General features: G+C 46.0%; 1 pseudogene; it reads right to left on the bottom strand.

Moving 5' to 3' along the window:
• Nucleotides 1–7,689, bottom strand: part of LOC135886613 (alpha-2-macroglobulin-like) — a 45,744-nt pseudogene extending 38,055 nt beyond the window's left edge.
• Nucleotides 7,690–20,118: the final 12,429 nt, after the last annotated feature.

Genomic DNA, 20,118 nt, shown 5'->3' with positions numbered 1-20,118 from the left:
AGTTATAGAAACCGGATGCTCACCTTATTGGCAAAGCAGTTTTCAATCTTGAAATCTTCGGAATTGGCGATAACGTCCCCGCTGGGTAAAGTGGTGTATACAAGTACCCGGGCCAGGGGGGCGATATCAGGCCTCACGGGGAGCCTCAGCTCAAATACCTGGATAACTGGCAAACAGAGAGAGGGGGCGGGGGCTAAGCTATAGAGAATCAGCTCCAGGGCCACACATTTCCCTAGGCTCCCTCATTATTGCTGCAACATCAGCCACCCTGAAAAATTCACTATCCAAGGGTAAGAGTTTTGGCGCATAGTTGAGGCCTTTGACTCTTACTGCAGACACCCGGTGCAGGATGTTCAGGTGAGATGGGTTTGGTGGATCTCAGCATGTCCCCTAAATCCATATCAGCTAGAGTCTAGCACTGTCCTCCATCAGTGCAGGACCCCCCAGCCCATGCAATAATGAAGGCGAGGAAAGAAGTGCATGTTGTACAGTGGCTCTGTGTGGAGAGTTGTGCTCACAGAGCTGCAGAGGGGGTGGGATTCCATACTTCTGCTCCTCAAGGTGGAATTTGCCCAGCCAGCCTGAATCATTCAAACTGGGGATCCTTCAGACTGCCATTAATGAAATGAAATCGGTCAGGGGAACTGTATGTGTGTCAAAGGGGGGAGGGATAGCTCAGTGGTTTGAGCATTGGCTTCCTAAATCCAAGGTTGTGAATTCAATCCTTGAGGGGACCATTTAGGGATCAGGGACAAAAATCTGTCTGGGGATTGGTCCTGCTTTGAGTACGGGGTTGGACTAGATGACCTCCTGAGGTCCCTTCTAACCCTGGTATTCTATGATTCAAAGGGAGAGAGAGAGACCATGACTAGTGAGACAAGAAGGAAAGAGAGAAAGTGAAGAGGAGAGAAGGGCGCTGTTCTCGGCACTTCCTTCAGACACAGCAGCTCAGCCTCCCAGGACAGACAGAGAAAGGGGTGAGGAGAGCTCACAATAAGAACGGGCCAAAATTTTTCAGATGATTTTTTGTTGTTGAAAAACGCAGACTCGGATCAACCAAAACATTTCACAAATTTGTGTGAAATTCACCAAATGGTTTTGGTCAGGAAAAAATCGGCAACAAATCAGAAGGTTTTGTTTCGACATTTCCTAAATGGAAGATTCCATTATTCAATTCAAAACAACTCCTCATTTACAATTTCCCTTCAATTCTATTTTAAAAAGATTAAAGCAGCTCAAAAGTGAAATGGTTCAGTCACCCCCAAACAATTGTTTTTTGAGGTTTCTGGTTCGGTCAGTGAACTGGGAAACCAGTTATTCACACAGCTCTACTCACGTTCTCCATCCCCCACAGGATGCACCTCGGTGCCTGCCCTCACGATGCCTCCTTTGGCCATCACCTGCCAGGAAGAAGAAACCCTCATGTTACAGGGGTGCTGGTGGGAGGAGGGAGATGCTCACGGCGGAATGCTGGGGGTGGGGGGTGTCTATACTGATGCCTTCCTGTGGGGAAGGAGCAGAAAATCCCGCAGAGCCATACAGAGTCCCAGACCCAGACTGGAGTTTACCGGGACCTCGACCAAGTCAGAAATTCTCTCTCCCTGCAGAAACCATCCACTGGCTGGCCAGTTCTGCATTTCCTTCACTGGCTTTTACATGTAAATGTCAAGGTCAAGAGAACCTGGCCTCAGGGCAGTTTGGTGACCTGGGACATATATGGGTGTCTGGCCTCCAGTGCTGTGTCATGTGTACGGAGGTAGAGGTCACTAGGTCCGGGCTTACCACATAGTAAAAGACGATTTCCTTCTACTCCCCCACAGCCTCTGGCTTCAGGATGTAGTGCACCCGGACCATCTCATTGGAGCCGCAGCTTAAAGTCTGAGACAGGGGCTCGATTTTGAGAAAGCTCTTACTCGGGGAGTAAAAGCGTGTTGCTGTGTGAATGGCATTACCATACACAGGGGTGATCCAGTCTGTGTCATAACAGTTCAGTTCAGATTCATGGTTTGCCTGATAAAGAAGAACGTTTTTACATCAGATCAAAAAGTGAGTAACAAGTCTACTAGCATTTCAGAAGGAAAAAGTGGGTAATTTTAAAAACATGTTCTTGGCAGATTTTTCAGTGCACAGTGCATTGATCTGCATTTTCCATGCTCATGTGGCGAAAGAGAGATGGAGAACCAGAGGGACAGCGACAGAGTGTGTGCAAGACACAGAGAGCAAGGGACAGACAGAGAGAGAGCAAGACAGAGAGGAGGAGACTGAAATTCCCAGCCAACAAACTCTTTGTTTTATCTCCCGATGGGCAGAGAGATCAATAAACCAACGGACATCTCCCCTGGAGCTTAGTCTTTGACACCTCCCATCCCCTAGCTCCCTGGATTCAGCCACTCACAGTGATTTGAATGGAGTTTTCTGTGAAGTTGACAGTGTCTATAGAAAACGAGACTCGGCCCTCTTCATTCGTTGTGTAGTTGGCTTCATAATTGTTTCTCCCTATGGAAATCCAGATGGTTTTGTTGGCGATTGGAGCATCAGTCCCGTCCACCAGCTTCACCTAAAGGAACAAATCCAATCTCCGTTGCTTTTACTACTCAGGGAAAGCAGTCCCCACAGTCCTAATGACCCTTTGCCCACGTTATTCCCCTGAGGCAGCACCAGAGGGTGTTTCCTACAGAGCTGACCAAGGGCCAGGTGTGTATGAATGTGCTGGGTGAGTCTGAACCACCTGAGGAGGTGGCGCGTCCTCACAGAGTGTGTGATTGGGAACATGGGAAGGACTGTGCTGGCCACACCAATGGGCCTTCTCCTCTGTATCCTGTCTCTGACAGCACTAGGAGGTCAGAGGAAGGCGCTGCAATTCCCACTAATGGCAAGGATACCGCAGCATGTGTAGAGGCAGAGGGAGATGGCTCCTGTTCCGTGGTTTATGATCCTCCCACGTTTTCCCTTTTCCATTTGCAAGTTCTCATTCTCCACAGGCAAGCACACTCGTGTCAGGTAATTTCCTGGGCTCTCAGAGGTTCCCTACCTGCCTGGAGAAGGGGATCCCTGGTATGTAATGAGAGTCCACCTGCTCAAAGCTGATTTTGCTCATGGTGCCTGTGATCTCACTGGAGTCTGTCCCAGTTAACTCCACCCCTGCAAGAAAACACAGCAAAGAGGGGCTTGAACTAATGCACTGACCTGCAGCACCTCCAGATGCTCCAATCCTGCCCCATGTTGTCCAGTTCTGCCAGTGCCCTTCAGTGCTGGCTTGCAACACCCACTGCTATTGCAGTGCGGCCCCACAGCTCCAGCAGGGCAGCATGATGCATACCTGTACCCTCTTCCGTGATCTTGCCTTGCACCTCAATTTTCATCTCATAACTCTTTCGCTTGAGCTGGAATATTTTAGTCTTCACCACATTGGAGACACAGCCTCGAACGTCTGCCTGAGCCAGAGACCAAAGAAGAAATTACCATGGAAATCCCTGTACAATTCAGGTCCGTGTGAAACAGGAACAGATACCCCAGCACCCAAGACATTTGCCTACTGCTTGGTTTGCTTTAATGCCATCCTCTTATTGGCTTGATCCGGCCTGACTCCCTCTCTTCCCTTCTTCCTCAACAAACCAATCAAGGCATCTCTGGTCCCCAGTGATGTATCTAACATGCTGCCCTCTCTGATGCACTTCACCCCAAATTCTCCAAGTTACACACCTGGTTCCCTGATTGTTTAGATTACATCCCCTAGATCTGCAACTTCCCATTAGTGTGATAAATCTCATTGTGTCTTTTATCCACCCTTGGAATCCTCTCTCTTTCTCCATGCACATTCTTTCTCTCTTCCTTCTTCTCTTTCTTTCTCTTTCTTTTCCTCCAACTATCTCTGTCTAACCTACCTCTATTTTCTCTCTTACTTTCTTCTCCTTCATATTCTCCCTCTCTCTCTTTATTGCTCTACCCCGTTCTCTCTACCTCCTTGCCCTGTCTCTCTCTTTCTTCTTCTTCCTCTTGAGTTCTCTCTCTCTTCCGGATCCTACACTTCCCTCTTGCTTTCTCCTCTGCTCTGCTCCTGCTCCCCTCCCCATCTCAATCTTGTTCACTGATACAAAAACCTCTCAGGGTCTTCTATTTCCCAGATAGAAGAAATACACACTTGGGGGTGAATCCTGATCTGACTGATGTCAATGGGAGTTTTGCCATGGATTTCAATGGGGCCAGGATTTCACCCGAGGGGTTTTTCTTCACAATTTATATCCCCCAGCCCTGGCCTCACCTCCTTCTAACCAATACCTCCCTCCTGTGAGACAGAGCCCAACCCAGAACACAGAATCCCAGCTGAGGTCTAACAATCCCCTTTGACAGACACAGATCGCCCTCCTCAAGACAGTCCCTCCTGCCTAAGGGATGGGCCTTGGACTCACCTGTCTGGTGAATTCCTCACACACAGCCTCGGCCTCTCTTCCATAGCAGTGTGACCTGGACTGGGAGAATCTCCGGCACACACGGACATTCACCAGGCCGGGGACAGGGGTCCCATAGGTGTATCTGTAACCAGAGAGGGGTTAAAGAGACACAAGGTGCTTAGACAGGGAGACAGAGTCAGTCAGAAGTGGCCTTTTGGGGCCCTTTATACCATTGCCCCTGAGGACTCTGTTGCTGGTTTCCTAATGTCTATTCTCTGGAGCTTGGTCTAGTCCTGTTTTTCAGTGACTCAAGTGATGGGACTCCAGCCATTTCCCGGGGGAGATTATTCCATTACCCAGCAGGCTTACCCCATTAGGAAATGTTGCCTGATACTCCGGCTCTTCTGCCCCTTAATCAATTGAATTTCCCTTCTCCCAGCTCCCTCCCATTTGGCCACACCTTTCTGGTACGGAAGAGCCCAGACCTGCAGACAATATTCCAGGTGCAGCCTCCTCAGAGCTGTGGGGCCCAGAGCTGAACAGTGTCTTCCAGGTGGGGTCGCACTAAGGCTGTATAGAGAGGGATTATCATCTCCCGTCACCGCTACACGACACCTCTGGAGCACTGTTTTCAGCTCCAGGCACCTCTTTACCCGAAAGCCATCGACAAATTGGAGAGAGTTCAGAGAAGAGCAAGAAATATGAGCAGGGAGCTGGAGGGAGGGATTTATGAGGAGGGAAGGAAGAGTTAAATCTGGCGAGTCTGGTTACGAGATGTCTAAGTAGGGGCATAATTTCTGCCTACAAGTGTCTGAAGGAGGCATCACCAAGGACGGGAGCAGGATTATTTAAGGGGGCACTTGGGGGGTCTGATTAGGAAGGATGGAAGGATGTTACGAAAGGGAAAATTTGGGTTGAATAACGGAGAAAACCTTTCTGAGAGGGAGTTGTATGAGGCTGAGGCATCGTTTCCTGGGGCAGGGGGAGGAGCCCCATTCCTTGGGATGTTTAAAGCTTGGGCTGGGTGCAGAGTAGACAGTAGGGAACAATCCTGCCCAGGGTGCCTGGGGATGGAGAGAAAGTGACCCCAGGGGTCTTCTGCAGCTCTGGTTTCTGGAGTAGCAGCGGGAAGGCAATGGTGGACAAGCACAAAGAACGGTGACTCAAACCCCGCGACTCACAGACCACAGACGGCCACTTTCAGCTCCTCATTCTGGATGGTGATTTTCTTGGGCAGCTTCACTGACACCTCGTACTTGGGCAGCACTGAGGGGGAGAGACGGGCCGGAGTTGAGCAGAGTGGTGGGAACACATGTACATCACTGTCACTTCCCCACTGAGTGACAGACACAGCCTCTCCCCCTCCCATCCCCAACGCATGTTGCCAGATTCTCAGCCTGCTACAAATCACCACAGCTCCATGGCCATCAGAGCAGCTGTGCCAGCTTACACCAGCTGAGGATCTGGCCAGGGACTGTGGAACTGAAGAGAAAGACACCGTAACCCTGCTCCCCTCCCCTTTGCTCCCCTTGCCCAACCCCGACCGTCGGGCTGTCGTTGCTTTAGAGGCTGTATTCCAAACTATGCTACGCAAGTGATACCTAGTGAGGGCCCGACTCCCCAGTGCACCATCGTCACTCACCAGATTTAAAGGGCCACATTCACTGTGTGCTCTGGCTGCTGTGCTGCTCCAGTGAAGCAAAGCAGCCATAAGCCTGGTTACTTTGCGTCCCTGGAGTGGTACAAAGCAGACGGACAGCACCAGTGAATCTGGCCCCGAAAGTTCAGCCATTTTAAACTTATCCCTGCGTGAAAAGAGTCGGATAAAAGCTGTTTCATAACACGGTAAAAGCAAATATTGTTTCCTGCTGGCTGAGCTCACAGAATACATTCGCCTCCTGGCTGGGCACTAGACTGTCAAGTTTCAGCCCCAAAGTGAATTTTCTCAGCAGTTCTGAACTAACTGAATGAGGGGTAATAATGGGAGAGAGACACTGGTGGGGGTGGGGTGAAGAGTGGAGAGCAAACTCAATAAGAGCTGCTGTAGGTATAAGGCTCAGGCAAAAGCCAGCATGGTTTGGAGTGGCACATGCAGAGGCATCCCAAGCAAGGAGGTGACAGTCTGTCCAGAGCCAGGTCACACTGGAGCACTAGAACCAGTGAGATCGGCCCAGTTGGAGCACAGGCTGGTCACTGTGCCCGCACTGCCATGCTGACTGGTGTTCGGAGCTCTGCGGGTTTGCCCTACAAGAGCACTGCTTTAAAGCCCTTCAGTTGCGACACCATGTGGTACCTATCCCGCAGTTCCCAGCACAGACCCCAGAAGAACTGGATTCTGGGAAGTTTCAGAATGCCCTGTCGGACAGCAGTGAGGGGAGTAGTGGAGCCACTGTTACTAACCCGTTCAGAATGAGCTGGTTCTTAGGCTTGCTGAGAACAAGCTCTTGGAATGCTTGTAAGTGGCTGGAGGTTTTCTGTGGGACGATTCACAAGTGGTCGGGGTGGGGGGCTGGAACTGTACATTTCCCTAGACTAGACAGAGCTGTAATTTCTCTCTCCTTGAGTGATTAGTGGCAACCGCTATAATTAAAGTTCTTTGAGAATCTACCACTCCTGCTGGCCTCATTTTCCTTTCCTCATAAACCTTCCGAAAGATTGTCCTTTGGGGCTGATGTTTTCCAGGCTTGGTCTCCAGCCAAAGTGTCTTTATTTATTTATTTTGAACACATGACGATGTTCTGGGTGTCAGGGGCCGCAAGGACAAAGGTGTGAAGACCCGAGTGGGAGAAGGGTAGAAAGGAGAGGTGAGTTAAGCCAGTTTCATTGGCAGAGCACAGGGGGAGAAAACTGTGCCACTGTAATGCAGCATGCACATAGTTTGTTCTGCATCCGTACCATATACTGCACACAACTGGTAGGAAAGACCCTACACAAAAATAAAGCTGCATTGTACTGAGGCTGGAATCACAGCCCAAATCCAGTAGGCCCGAGGAATAGGCCTTTGTATTCAGATCCAGATACTCCCGGGCTTACAGTGAATAGTGACCCTGGCAGTTCAAGTGCTGAGGAGAAACCTAAACACCACTGGATGGGGGCTCAGATCCTGATCCCTTAAAGCCTCCATTGTTTTCCTGGCCCATTCCTCAGATCACTCTTCACTCATCTACACCCCAGACAATCCTGAACTGGATTTTTGTGCCTGGAATAGATGAATCCCAGATGGTTGTTCCTGCTTCCAACACCCCCAACCCCAGCACGAGTGGGACCCTTCCTTACCATATTCCTCCACAGAGATGTTTCAATAAGTCTCTTTCACAGACTGGATGCCTTCCTAGTATGAGCACAGTCCTACCCCTGGTACAGCCCTTGTTCCAGCTCAGGTGATAGCTAGGGGATTCCTCATGATGGCTCTCTCTTTGTTCTGTTCCACCCATTTAGATATCTTTTGCATAAGGCGGGAATCCTTTGTCCCTCTCTGGATTCCCACCCCCTCCTTCTCAATGGAAAAGCACCAGGTTAAAGATGGATTCCAGTTCAGGTGACATGATCACATGTCACTGTAAGACTTCATTACCCACTTGCCAGCACACAGGTATACAGGGAGACTTACAAGTAAAAGAGAGCCATCTGCAGACGATTGTCCTGGTTAATGGGAGTCATCAAGATTCCAAACCACCATTAATGGCCCACACTTTGCATAATTACAATAGGCCCTAAGAGTTATATTTCATATTTCTAGTTTCAGATACATGAGTGGTACATTTATACAACTAGGATGACCACACTCAGTAGATTATAAGCTTTGTAATGATACCTTACAAGAGACCTTTTGCATGAAGCATCTTCCAGTTACATTATATTGAACTCATTAGCATATTTTCATAAAATCCTATAGAGTGCAACATCACACAATGGATTTGGCCTGATGTGAGGGGTTCTCTCCAGATGCTGTTTTTCAACCGGTCTCAGAAAATAGCTCACGAACAAGAGAAGCGGCTAATCAAAGCTGAGAGTGACAAATGGTGAACACTTGGGTTTCTGGAATGGCAAAGAACCCTTCCCATGGGCTTGGGTGCCATGAGGGTTCTCTAAGAGACGGGAAGCATCACCAAGTTAAGGGCTCCAGAGAAACTGGCCAATATTTTCAAACTTTAGGATGCCTGAATTTCCGTCCCTAAACCCACTTTTAAGCAACTAACTAAAAGTGACCTGATTTCCATAGGTGCTGAGCACTCAAAACTCCGAGTGAAATCAACAGGAGCTGTGGGTGCTCAGCTCCTCTTCAAATCAGGCCACGTATAAGTTATTTAGGTGCCTAATTTAAGGCATCTAATTTTCAAAATGTAACCAAAGCCTATTTCATGCCCTTACAGGATGAGTTTTGCTAATAGCAGATATCACTGACTAAAAATCCAACACAAACGGTGAATCAATGGGAATGATGTCATCAAAGGATGACATATCCCCTCTGGCTTGGGTAACAAATGAAGTAGCTGCCCATTGGTTCTCAGACAACCAATCAGAAAGTATGTTTTCTCTGTCTGCACTGAGGTTATAAAAGGCTGCAGGCTCAGACAGGGTCAGCATACTACTGTGGTGATTTCAAGAGGTGGCTTAGCCAAGCCACACTTTGTCAGGCCAGTCATAATCAGGCCAGACCAGGAAGAAATCAAAGAAGGCAAAATAAGAGCGAGAAAACCAAGCGAACAGAGCCAGGAACAGAAGGCAAGAGAGTCAGGCAAGCCAAGCAAAGAAAGACACAGGCAAGTGGAGCCAAGCAAGGAAACATCCACTGAAGCCAAGCAAGTCAAGAAAAAAGCTAGGCAGGCCAATTCCTGAGGAAAGACTCAGGTAAACCAAGCAGAGAAAACAAAAGAAAGCCAAGAAAGTCAAGCCAAGTGGTGCTGGAACACGAGAAGTCTGCAACATGTCTGAGACTGAGTCTGAGTCTGAGCACTCTGGGGAGACCTCAACCGCAAAAGACCCTAAGGCCAAAATCACCCGTTCTTCCCGGGCTGGGCTGCAGTTCTCTGTCAGTCGCATAGACAGGTTGCTCCGCAAAGGACAATTTGCAGAGCATATTGGAGCTGGAGCCCCAGTATATATGGCCACGGTGCTTCAATAAGTGACTCATGAGATTGTGGATATTGCTGGGGAAGTCGCTGCACGCAGCAAGAAGCGTCGGATTTCCCCACGGCACTTGCAGCTGGCCAGTCACAGCGACTCAGAGCTGAAGAAACTGCTGGGAGGTGTCACCATCTCTCAGGGCGGAGTCCTGCACTTAAATCAGCCTGTGGTTTTACCTTCCAAGAAGAGGAATGGCAGGAGAGCCATCAAGAGAAGGATTGCCCCTGCTCCTGTCCCTGTTAAGTGAGAACAGAGCAAAGGGGAGACTGCCACCCCAGATTTGGGAGAAATGACATTCACTTGATTGCAAGGCTCTTTTCAAATGCATTAGTATGGTCTAATAAAAGCAGTTAAAATGCCTGGTCTTCTTTTGTGAATTAATTTCCTCTTTTACTATCCTACAATTTTAAGGGATCATTCAGTTGGTCAGGTAGCTGCATTGATAATATGGTATAAAAGCCTAGAAAGATAGAACTCAATCATTTCATTAAGAAATTTACATCAGAAATTGTCTAAATGGTGTCAAGTATCAGAGGGGTAGCCGTGTTAGTCTGGATCTGTAAAAAGCGACAAAGAGTCCTGTGGCACCTTATAGACCAACAGACCTATTGGAGCATAAATGTCTAAATCGTGTAGATTCTGGGAGGTGATTTCTGTGTTTTTTTCAGGCATTTCCCCAATAGATTGAAGATTAGGAACATTTTTCCCATAGTGAAGTTGATGTGTATTGCATGTTTTGTGAAAACAGAAAAAAGAACAAACTCATGACAGAAAAATTTAATCCATTACACAGGAAGGATAAAGCCTATGGGCCTGGTTTTTCTTTTTGTTTTGTTCTTTTTCTTTTGTTTTGTTTTATTTTAGTTACCCCATTATAAAACCATTGACTCGTTTAGAGTACTATCAGATTTATACAGTATAAGTGATACTAGAATCAGGCTTTCTGAAATTATTAAATACCTGGAGCGGTTCACATAAATTTTGATCACCTTTTTAAAGGGAAAACATTACAAACTTTTCAGCAAACAGGTATACAGGGAGACTTACAAGTAAAAGAGAGGTTTCAGAGTAGCAGCCGTGTTAGTCTGTATCTGCAAAAAGAACAGGAGTACTTGTGGCACATTAGAGACTAACAAATTTATTAGAGCATAAGCTTTCGTGGGCTACAACCCACTTCTTCGGATGCATATAGAGTGAAACATATATTGAGGAGATATATATACACACACATACAGAGAGCATGAACAGGTGGGAGTTGTCTTACCAACTCTGAGAGGCCAATTAAGTAAGAGAAAAAAAACTTTTGAAGTGATAATCAAGATGGCTCAGTACAGACAGTTTGATAAGAAGCAAGTGTGAAAATACTTACAAGGGGAGATATCTTCAATGTTTGTAATGGCTCAGCCATTCCCAGTCTTTATTTAATCCTGTGTTGATTGTGTCTAGTTTGCATATCAATTCCAGCTCAGCAGTCTCTCGTTGGAGTCTGTTTTTGAAGTTTTTCTGTTTTAAGATAGCCACCCGCAGGTCTGTCATAGAATGGCCAGACAGGTTAAAGTGTTCTCCCACTGGTTTTTGAGTATTATGATTCCTGATGTCAGATTTGTGTCCATTAATTCTTTTGCGTAGAGACTGTCCGGTTTGGCCAATGTACATGGCAGAGGGGCATTGCTGGCACATGATGGCATATATCACATTGGTAGATGTGCAGGTGAACGAGCCCCTGATGGTATGGCTGATGTGATTAGGCCCTATGATGATGTCACTTGAATAGATATGTGGACAGAGTTGGCATCGGGCTTTGTTACAAGGATAGGTTCCTGGGTCAGTGTTTTTGTTCAGTGATGTGTGGTTGCTGGTGAGTATTTGCTTTAGGTTGGGGGGTTGTCTGTAAGCGAGGACAGGTCTGTCTCCCAAGATCTGTGAGAGTAAAGGATCATCTTTCAGGATAGGTTGTAGATCTTTGATGATGCGCTGGAGAGGTTTTAGTTGGGGGCTGAAGGTGACAGCTAATGTTGTTCTGTTATTTTCTTTGTTGGCCCTGTCTTGTAGGAGGTGACTTCTGGGTACTCGTCTGGCTCTGTCAATCTGTTTTTTCACTTCACCAGGTGGGTATTGTAGCTTTAAGAATGCTTGATAGAGATCTTGTAGGTGCTTGTCTCTATCTGAGGGATTGGAGCAAATGCGGTTATATCTTAGAGCTTGGCTGTAGACAATGGATCGTGTGGTGTGTCCTGGATGGAAGCTAGAGGCATGTAGGTAAGTGTAGCGGTCAGTAGGTTTCCGGTATAGGGTGGTATTTATGTGACCATCGCTTATTAGCACAGTAGTGTCCAGGAAATGGACCGCTTGTGTGGATTGATCTAGGCTGAGGTTGATGGTGGGATGGAAATTATTGAAATCATGGTGGAATTCCTCAAGGGCTTCTTTTCCATGGGTCCAGATGATGAAGATGTCATCAATGTAGCGCAAGTAGAGTAGGGGCGTTAGGGGACGAGAGCTAAGGAAGCGTTGTTCTAAGTCAGCCATAAAAATGTTGGCATACTGTGGGGCCATGCGGGTACTCACAGCAGTGCAGCTGACTTGAAGGTATATATTGTCCCCAAATGTGAAATAGTTGTGGGTGAGGACAAAGTCACAGAGTTCAGCCACCAGGTTAGCTGTGACATTATCGGGGATACTGTTCCTGATAGCTTGTAGTCCATCTTTGTGTGGAATATTGGTGTAGAGGGCTTCTACGTCCATAGTGGCCAGGATGGTGTTTTCTGGAAGATCACCGATGGATTGTAGTTTCCTCAGGAAGTCAGTGGTGTCTCGAAGATAGCTAGGAGTGCTGGTAGCGTAGGGTCTGAGGAGAGAGTCCACATAACCAGACAAGAAGTAAAAGAGAGCCATCTGCAGACGATTGTCCTGGTTAATGGGAGTCATGAAGATTCCAAACCACCATTAATGGCCCACACTTTGCATAATTACAATAGGCCCTCAGAGTTATATTTCATATTTCTAGTTTCAGATACATGAGTGGTACATTTATACAACTAGGATGACCACACTCAGTAGATTATAAGCTTTGTAATGATACCTTACAAGAGACCTTTTGCATGAAGCATCTTCCAGTTACATTATATTGAACTCATTAGCATATTTTCATAAAATCCTATAGAGTGCAACATCACACAATGGATTTGGCCTGATGTGAGGGGTTCTCTCCAGATGCTGTTTTTCAACCGGTCTCAGAAAATAGCTCACGAACAAGAGAAGCGGCTAATCAAAGCTGAGAGTGACAAATGGTGAACACTTGGGTTTCTGGAATGGCAAAGAACCCTTCCCATGGGCTTGGGTGCCATGAGGGTTCTCTAAGAGACGGGAAGCATCACCAAGTTAAGGGCTCCAGAGAAACTGGCCAATATTTTCAAACTTTAGGATGCCTGAATTTCCGCCCCTAAACCCACTTTTAAGCAACTAACTAAAAGTGACCTGATTTCCATAGGTGCTGAGCACTCAAAACTCCGAGTGAAATCAACAGGAGCTGTGGGTGCTCAGCTCCTCTTCAAATCAGGCCACGTATAAGTTATTTAGGTGCCTAATTTAAGGCATCTAATTTTCAAAATGTAACCAAAGCCTATTTCATGCCCTTACAGGATGAGTTTTGCTAAGAGCAGATATCACTGACTAAAAATCCAACACAAACGGTGAATCAATGGGAATGATGTCATCAAAGGATGACATATCCCCTCTGGCTTGGGTAACAAATGAAGTAGCTGCCCATTGGTTCTCAGACAACCAATCAGAAAGTATGTTTTCTCTGTCTGCACTGAGGTTATAAAAGGCTGCAGGCTCAGACAGGGTCAGCATACTACTGTGGTGATTTCAAGAGGTGGCTTAGCCAAGCCACACTTTGTCAGGCCAGTCATAATCAGGCCAGACCAGGAAGAAATCAAAGAAGGCAAAATAAGAGCGAGAAAACCAAGCGAACAGAGCCAGGAACAGAAGGCAAGAGAGTCAGGCAAGCCAAGCAAAGAAAGACACAGGCAAGTGGAGCCAAGCAAGGAAACATCCACTGAAGCCAAGCAAGTCAAGAAAAAAGCTAGGCAGGCCAATTCCTGAGGAAAGACTCAGGTAAACCAAGCAGAGAAAACAAAAGAAAGCCAAGAAAGTCAAGCCAAGTGGTGCTGGAACACGAGAAGTCTGCAACATGTCTGAGACTGAGTCTGAGTCTGAGCACTCTGGGGAGACCTCAACCGCAAAAGACCCTAAGGCCAAAATCACCTGTTCTTCCCGGGCTGGGCTGCAGTTCTCTGTCAGTCGCATAGAAAGGTTGCTCCGCAAAGGACAATTTGCAGACCGTATTGGAGCTGGAGCCCCAGTATATATGGCCGCGGTGCTTCAATAAGTGACTCATGAGATTGTGGATATTGCTGGGGAAGTCGCTGCACGCAGCAAGAAGCGTCGTATTTCCCCACGGCACTTGCAGCTGGCCAGTCACAGCGACTCAGAGCTGAAGAAACTGCTGGGAGGTGTCACCATCTCTCAGGGTGGAGTCCTGCACTTAAATCAGCCTGTGGTTTTACCTTCCAAGAAGAGGAATGGCAGCAGGGCCATCAAGAGAAGGATTGCCCCTGCTCCTGTCCCTGTTAAGTGAGAACAGAGCAAAGGGGAGACTGCCACCCCAGATTTGGGAGAAATGACATTCACTTGATTGCAAGGCTCTTTTCAAATGCATCAGTATGGTCTAATAAAAGCAGTTAAAATGCCTGGTCTTCTTTTGTGAATTAATTTCCTCTTTTACTATCCTACAATTTTAAGGGATCATTCAGTTGGTCAGGTAGCTGCATTGATAATATGGTATAAAAGCCTAGAAAGATAGAACTCAATCATTTCATTAAGAAATTTACATCAGAAATTGTCTAAATGGTGTCAAGTATCAGAGGGGTAGCCGTGTTAGTCTGGATCTGTAAAAAGCGACAAAGAGTCCTGTGGCACCTTATAGACCAACAGACCTATTGGAGCATAAATGTCTAAATCGTGTAGATTCTGGGAGGTGATTTCTTTGTTTTTTTCAGGCATTTCCCCAATAGATTGAAGATTAGGAACATTTTTCCCATAGTGAAGTTGATGTGTATTGAAAGTTTTGTGAAAACAGAAAAAAGAACAAACTCATGACAGAAAAATTTAATCCATTACACAGGAAGGATAAAGCCTATGGGCCTGGTTTTTCTTTTTGTTTTCTTCTTTTTGTTTTGTTTTGTTTTGTTTTCGTTACCCCATTATAAAACCATTGACTCGTTTAGAGTACTATCAGATTTATACAGTATAAGTGATACTAAAATCAGGCTTTCTGAAATTATTAAATACCTGGAGGGGTTCACATAAACTTTGATCACCTTTTTAAAGGGAAAACATTACCCACTTGCCAGCACACAGGTATACAGGGAGACTTACAAGTAAAAGAGAGCCATCTGCAGACGATTGTCCTGGTTAATGGGAGTCATGAAGATTCCAAACCACCATTAATGGCCCACACTTTGCATAATTACAATAGGCCCTCAGAGTTATATTTCATTTTTCTAGTTTCAGATACATGAGTGGTACATTTATACAACTAGGATGACCACACTCCGTAGATTATAAGCTTTGTAATGATACCTTACAAGAGACTTTTTGCATGAAGCATCTTCCAGTTACATTATATTGAACTCATTAGCATATTTTCATAAAATCATATAGAGTGCAACATCACACAATGGATTTGGCCTGATGTGAGGGGTTCTCTCCAGATGCTGTTTTTCAACCGGTCTCAGAAAATAGCTCACGAACAAGAGAAGCGGCTAATCAAAGCTGAGAGTGACAAATGGTGAACACTTGGGTTTCTGGAATGGCAAAGAACCCTTCCCATGGGCTTGGGTGCCATGAGGGTTCTCTAAGAGACGGGAAGCATCACCAAGTTAAGGGCTCCAGAGAAACTGGGACTTGGCCGGGGAAGCCAGAAGTGAAGTCTAGCACTGGCTTGGCAAGGAGACTGGGACTGGGGATGAGAAGCTTGAGGAGTGAAGACTGGAACTGGGTAGACAAGATGAATGGGACTTGGACACAGAGCAAGGGATGGGGGAAGAGACAGGACTGAGACTGAGACAGGGACAGCGTGGAGGGGATGGGGCAGAAGGGGTTAGGTGTGGGGGAACAGGGGAAAAAGAGTCTGTCAACACTAGAGCACAAACCTCTCCAGAGCCTGGAATGGAACCCAGTATCCCTGAGTTTTGCCATTCCCCTGCTGTCAGCAAATATCTGTCAAACCCTCCAAAAAAATCTTCTGATCCCCGTCTAGTGCTGGTCCACAAAAAGGGTGACAACCTACTACTGCTGTCAGTTACTCCATTAGCTCAAGTGGCAGAGGTTTGTGCGGCGAATCTAAAGGTTCCAACCCTGCTGACAATCCATGTGGGTGCCAACATGATTCCGCATCCTGGAACGTCTATATTTTCAGTTTGCTTTTTTAAAAACCTAGGAAATTATGCACAAAACTTTACTTCTAAGGAACATTAAGAAACTGCCTAAGAAGACCACAGACTCGGTTCAGTGGCGAAGGCACTTGGCCAGGTTTTTTGCTGACAAAGCACAGTACTAGCTCCCTGGATCAATGTCTACAGTTACAGTGGCACGTCTGTGCCCCTTACAATGGACTTGGCTAAGTGAGTGACGAGACTTTCCACTTCCCCCTCCCCCTCTGAGGCCAGAAAAAGACATCCCCTCTGTGACCTGTCTTTTATACAAACAAGTTACGCATTGCCCCTCTGACATGGCTAGTTACCACCTTTTAACATGTCCATGTTGGTTTGATCAAAACATATCTATCCATGACCCTGTCATCCTGACCTTATCTTTAGGAGGGTCATTTTTTTCCCTTTCATCATCTCTGGGGAGTATGTTTACACCAAAACCTTGTTTCAGGGTGTTCTGGTATTACCCTTCTGGAATGTGTTTATTGCCACTTCTCATGAGTGTTTGTGTTTTTGCAACACCAACCATGTTTTTGCCAAGTTCATGTCCTGGACAATGAACCTGCAAGCATTGTCACAAAAGGGACTAATTAAAGTTTCACAGGCAAGTACAAGTCTGGCATTCTGAATGTTTGAGTGCTTCACTTTGCAAATGTAACTTTCTTTTTGATTCATAGCTGTATAGATTTTAGGGCCTGAAGGGAGCTTTAGATCATCTAGTCTGACCTCCTGGATAAAAAAGACTATAGAATTTAAACCAATTACTCCTGTACCTCATCTGAATATTTGTCAACCCCTCCAACAAAATCTTCTGATCCCCCTCTAGTCCTGGTCCACAAAGAGGATGACAACCTACTACTGCTGTCAGTTACTCTATTAGCGCATGTGGCAGAGGTTTCAAACCCTGATGACCTATGTGGGTGTCAATATGATTCCACATCTTGGAATGTCTATTGTTTCAGTCTGTTTTTTTAAAACCTAGGCAATTATGCACAAAACATTACTTTTAAGGAACATTAAGTTTGAAAAGTTGAGCTGTAGAAAACAAGAAAATGGCAGAATTAAAATTGTTTTTGCAACTCGATTTTTGCCCACTTGTATGTATGCATTAAGATATAGTCTTTCATTACATGATAACATGCTATTTTCTCCACAGGACCCCCTGCCTCATTCAGTGCACAGGACAGACAGTGCTCTGAATCAGGGCTGTGGAGTGAAGGAGGCGGTTGTCTATAGGACCCCTGCTTCATTTGTTGCAGAAACTGTAAAGTGTGCAGTGTGTGAGGCAGGGGATTGCAGAAAGAGACAGGAGGGTCTCTTGTTAAGGCAGTTGGATGCTGCCCTGGGGAATTAGATTCTATCCCTGCCTCTGCCACAGAGTTCCTATGTGATGCTTGGCAAGTCACTTAAACCAAATGTTTCCCAGGTGGTCATTAATTGTGTGTTCCTCATTTTATGGGTGGCCCCTTTGTAACCTTGGGGGTCTGATTTGCAAGAAGTGCTGAGCACTCGCTGCAGTAAATTTAAGTCAGTGGGAGCTGTGCTGTATAAGGCTAAGTACTCTGAAAAACCAGGATCTGGATAAAGCAGCAGAGGGTCCTGTGGCACCTTTAAGACTAACAGAAGTATTGGGAGCATAAGCTTTCGTGGGTAAGAACCTCACTTCTTCAGATGCAAGTAATGGAAATCTCCAGAGGCAGGTATAAATCAGTATGGAGATAACGAGGTTAGTTCAATCAGGGAGGGTGAGGTGCTCTGCTAGCAGTTGAGGTGTGAACACCAAGGGAGGAGAAACTGCTTCTGTAGTTGGATAGCCATTCACAGTCTTTGTTTAATCCTGATCTGATGGTGTCAAATTTGCAAATGAACTGGAGCTCAGCAGTTTCTCTTTGGAGTCTGGTCCTGAAGTTTTTTTGCTGTAAGATGGCTACCTTTACATCTGCTATTGTGTGGCCAGGGAGGTTGAAGTGTTCTCCTACAGGTTTTTGTATATTGCCATTCCTGATATCTGACTTGTGTCCATTTATCCTCTTGCGTAGTGACTGTCCAGTTTGGCCAATGTACATAGCAGAGGGGCATTGCTGGCATATGATGGCATATATAACATTGGTGGACATGCAGGTGAATGAGCCAGTGATGTTGTAGCTGATCTGGTTAGGTCCTGTGATGATGTTGCTGGTGTAGATATGTGGGCAGAGTTGGCATCGAGGTTTGTTGCATGGGTTGGTTCCTGAGTTAGAGTTGTTATGGTGCGGTGCGTGGTTGCTGGTGAGAATATGCTTAAGGTTGGCGGGTTGTCTGTGGGCGAGGACTGGCCTGCCTCCCAAGGTCTGTGAAAGTGAGGGATCATTGTCCAGGATGGGTTGTAGATCACTGATGATGCATTGGAGAGGTTTAAGCTGAGGACTGTAGGTGATGGCCAGTGGAGTTCTGTTGGTTTCTTTTTGGGGCCTGTCTTGTAGCAGGAGGCTTCTGGGTACACGTCTGGCTCTGTTGATTTGTTTCTTTATTTCCTTGTGTGGGTATCGTAGTTTTGAGAATGCTTGGTGAAGATCTTGTAGGTGTTGGTCTCTGTCAGAGGGGTTGGAGCAGATGCGATTGTACATCAGTGCTTGGCTGTAGACGATGGATCGTGTGGTGTGTCTGGGGTGGAAGCTGGAGGCATGAAGGTAGGCGTAGCGGTCGGTGGGTTTTCGGTATAGGGTGGTGTTAACGTGGCCATCGCTTATTTGTACGGTGGTGTCTAGGAAGTGGACCTCCCGTGTAGACTGGTCCAGGCTGAGGTTGATGGTGGGGTGGAAGCTGTTGAAATCATGGTGGAATTCTTCCAGGGTCTCCTTCCCATGGGTCCAGGATCTGGATGTTTCAAGTTGGGCACCAAAACTTAGGGATGCTTTTGATAATTTTGGCCATAGTGTCTCTGGACTTCAGTTCCTCACATGTAAAATGGAGATAACACTTCCCTACCACAACAGGGTGTTGTGAAGAGAAAGTAATTAATGTTTGTGAAGCACTTGGGTAATATAGAAATTAGCACCATAGACAATCTCATGAGGAAATTAATAATTCAGTATTCAGAGTAGTGTTTGGATGACGTGCAGGACATAATGGCCACACATTAAAGAGTGAGTATAAAGAACAATTGACCATCTACCCATCCATGAGCACCATGTGTCCTCTGCACTGAATGAGGGAGGGGTCAAGTGGAAAAAATAGCATCTGACCATGTAATTGAAGACTGTATCATAATGCAGAGTCACAAAAGGGACTAATGAAGGTTCACAGGCAAGTACAAGTCTGGCATTAAGAATGTTTGAGTGCTTCACTTTGCAAACGTAACTTTCTTTTTGATTCATTGCTTTATAAGTTTTAGGGCCAGAAGGGAGCTTTAGATATTCTAGTCTAACCTCTTGGGTAACACAAGCTATAGCATTTAATGCACTTACTCCTGTACTGAATCTAATAACTTGTGTCTGGCTAAAGCACATCTTCGAGAAGGCATCCAGTTTTGTTCGGAATACTTCAGGAGGTGGAGAATCTTCTGCTTCCCTTGGTAGTTTGTTTCAATATTTCATCACCATCACTGTGAAAAATGTATGCCTTACCTCTAATAGGAATTTATCTGGCTTTGTTGTTGTTATGCCTTTCCCCACTAGATTGAGAAGGCCTTTAGTATGCAGTGTTTTATCCCTTCTAGGTCATCTTTTTGATAAGATAAACAGATTGACCTCCTTAAATCTCTCACTGCAAGGCACATTTTCAAGCCCCCAAATCCTTATTGTGGTTTTCCTCTGCACCCTTTCCAATTTTTGAACATCCTTTTTAAAATATGGACACTAAAACTGGATGCAATATTGGTCTCACCAATGCTGTACACAGAGGAAAAATCACCTCCCTATGAGAGCTGGTAGGAAATTATCTTGCAAACCAGAATTGCATTGGAAAATACCAGTTTGTTGAACTCAACATTTATCATGGAACTGAGCCAGATTCAGTGAATTTTCTTGAAACCACAGGGAGGGTCAGGTGGAAACCAACATGGATCCCTGGTCGGTTCCTGTTAACCCTGCCATGCAGATTGTTCCAGAATTGAAAACCCTGCT

The sequence above is a fragment of the Emys orbicularis genome, chromosome 1 (assembly GCF_028017835.1).
Source record: "Emys orbicularis isolate rEmyOrb1 chromosome 1, rEmyOrb1.hap1, whole genome shotgun sequence".
Taxonomy (NCBI): Eukaryota; Metazoa; Chordata; order Testudines; family Emydidae; genus Emys; species Emys orbicularis.
This window is presented reverse-complemented; position numbering and strand designations above follow the sequence as displayed.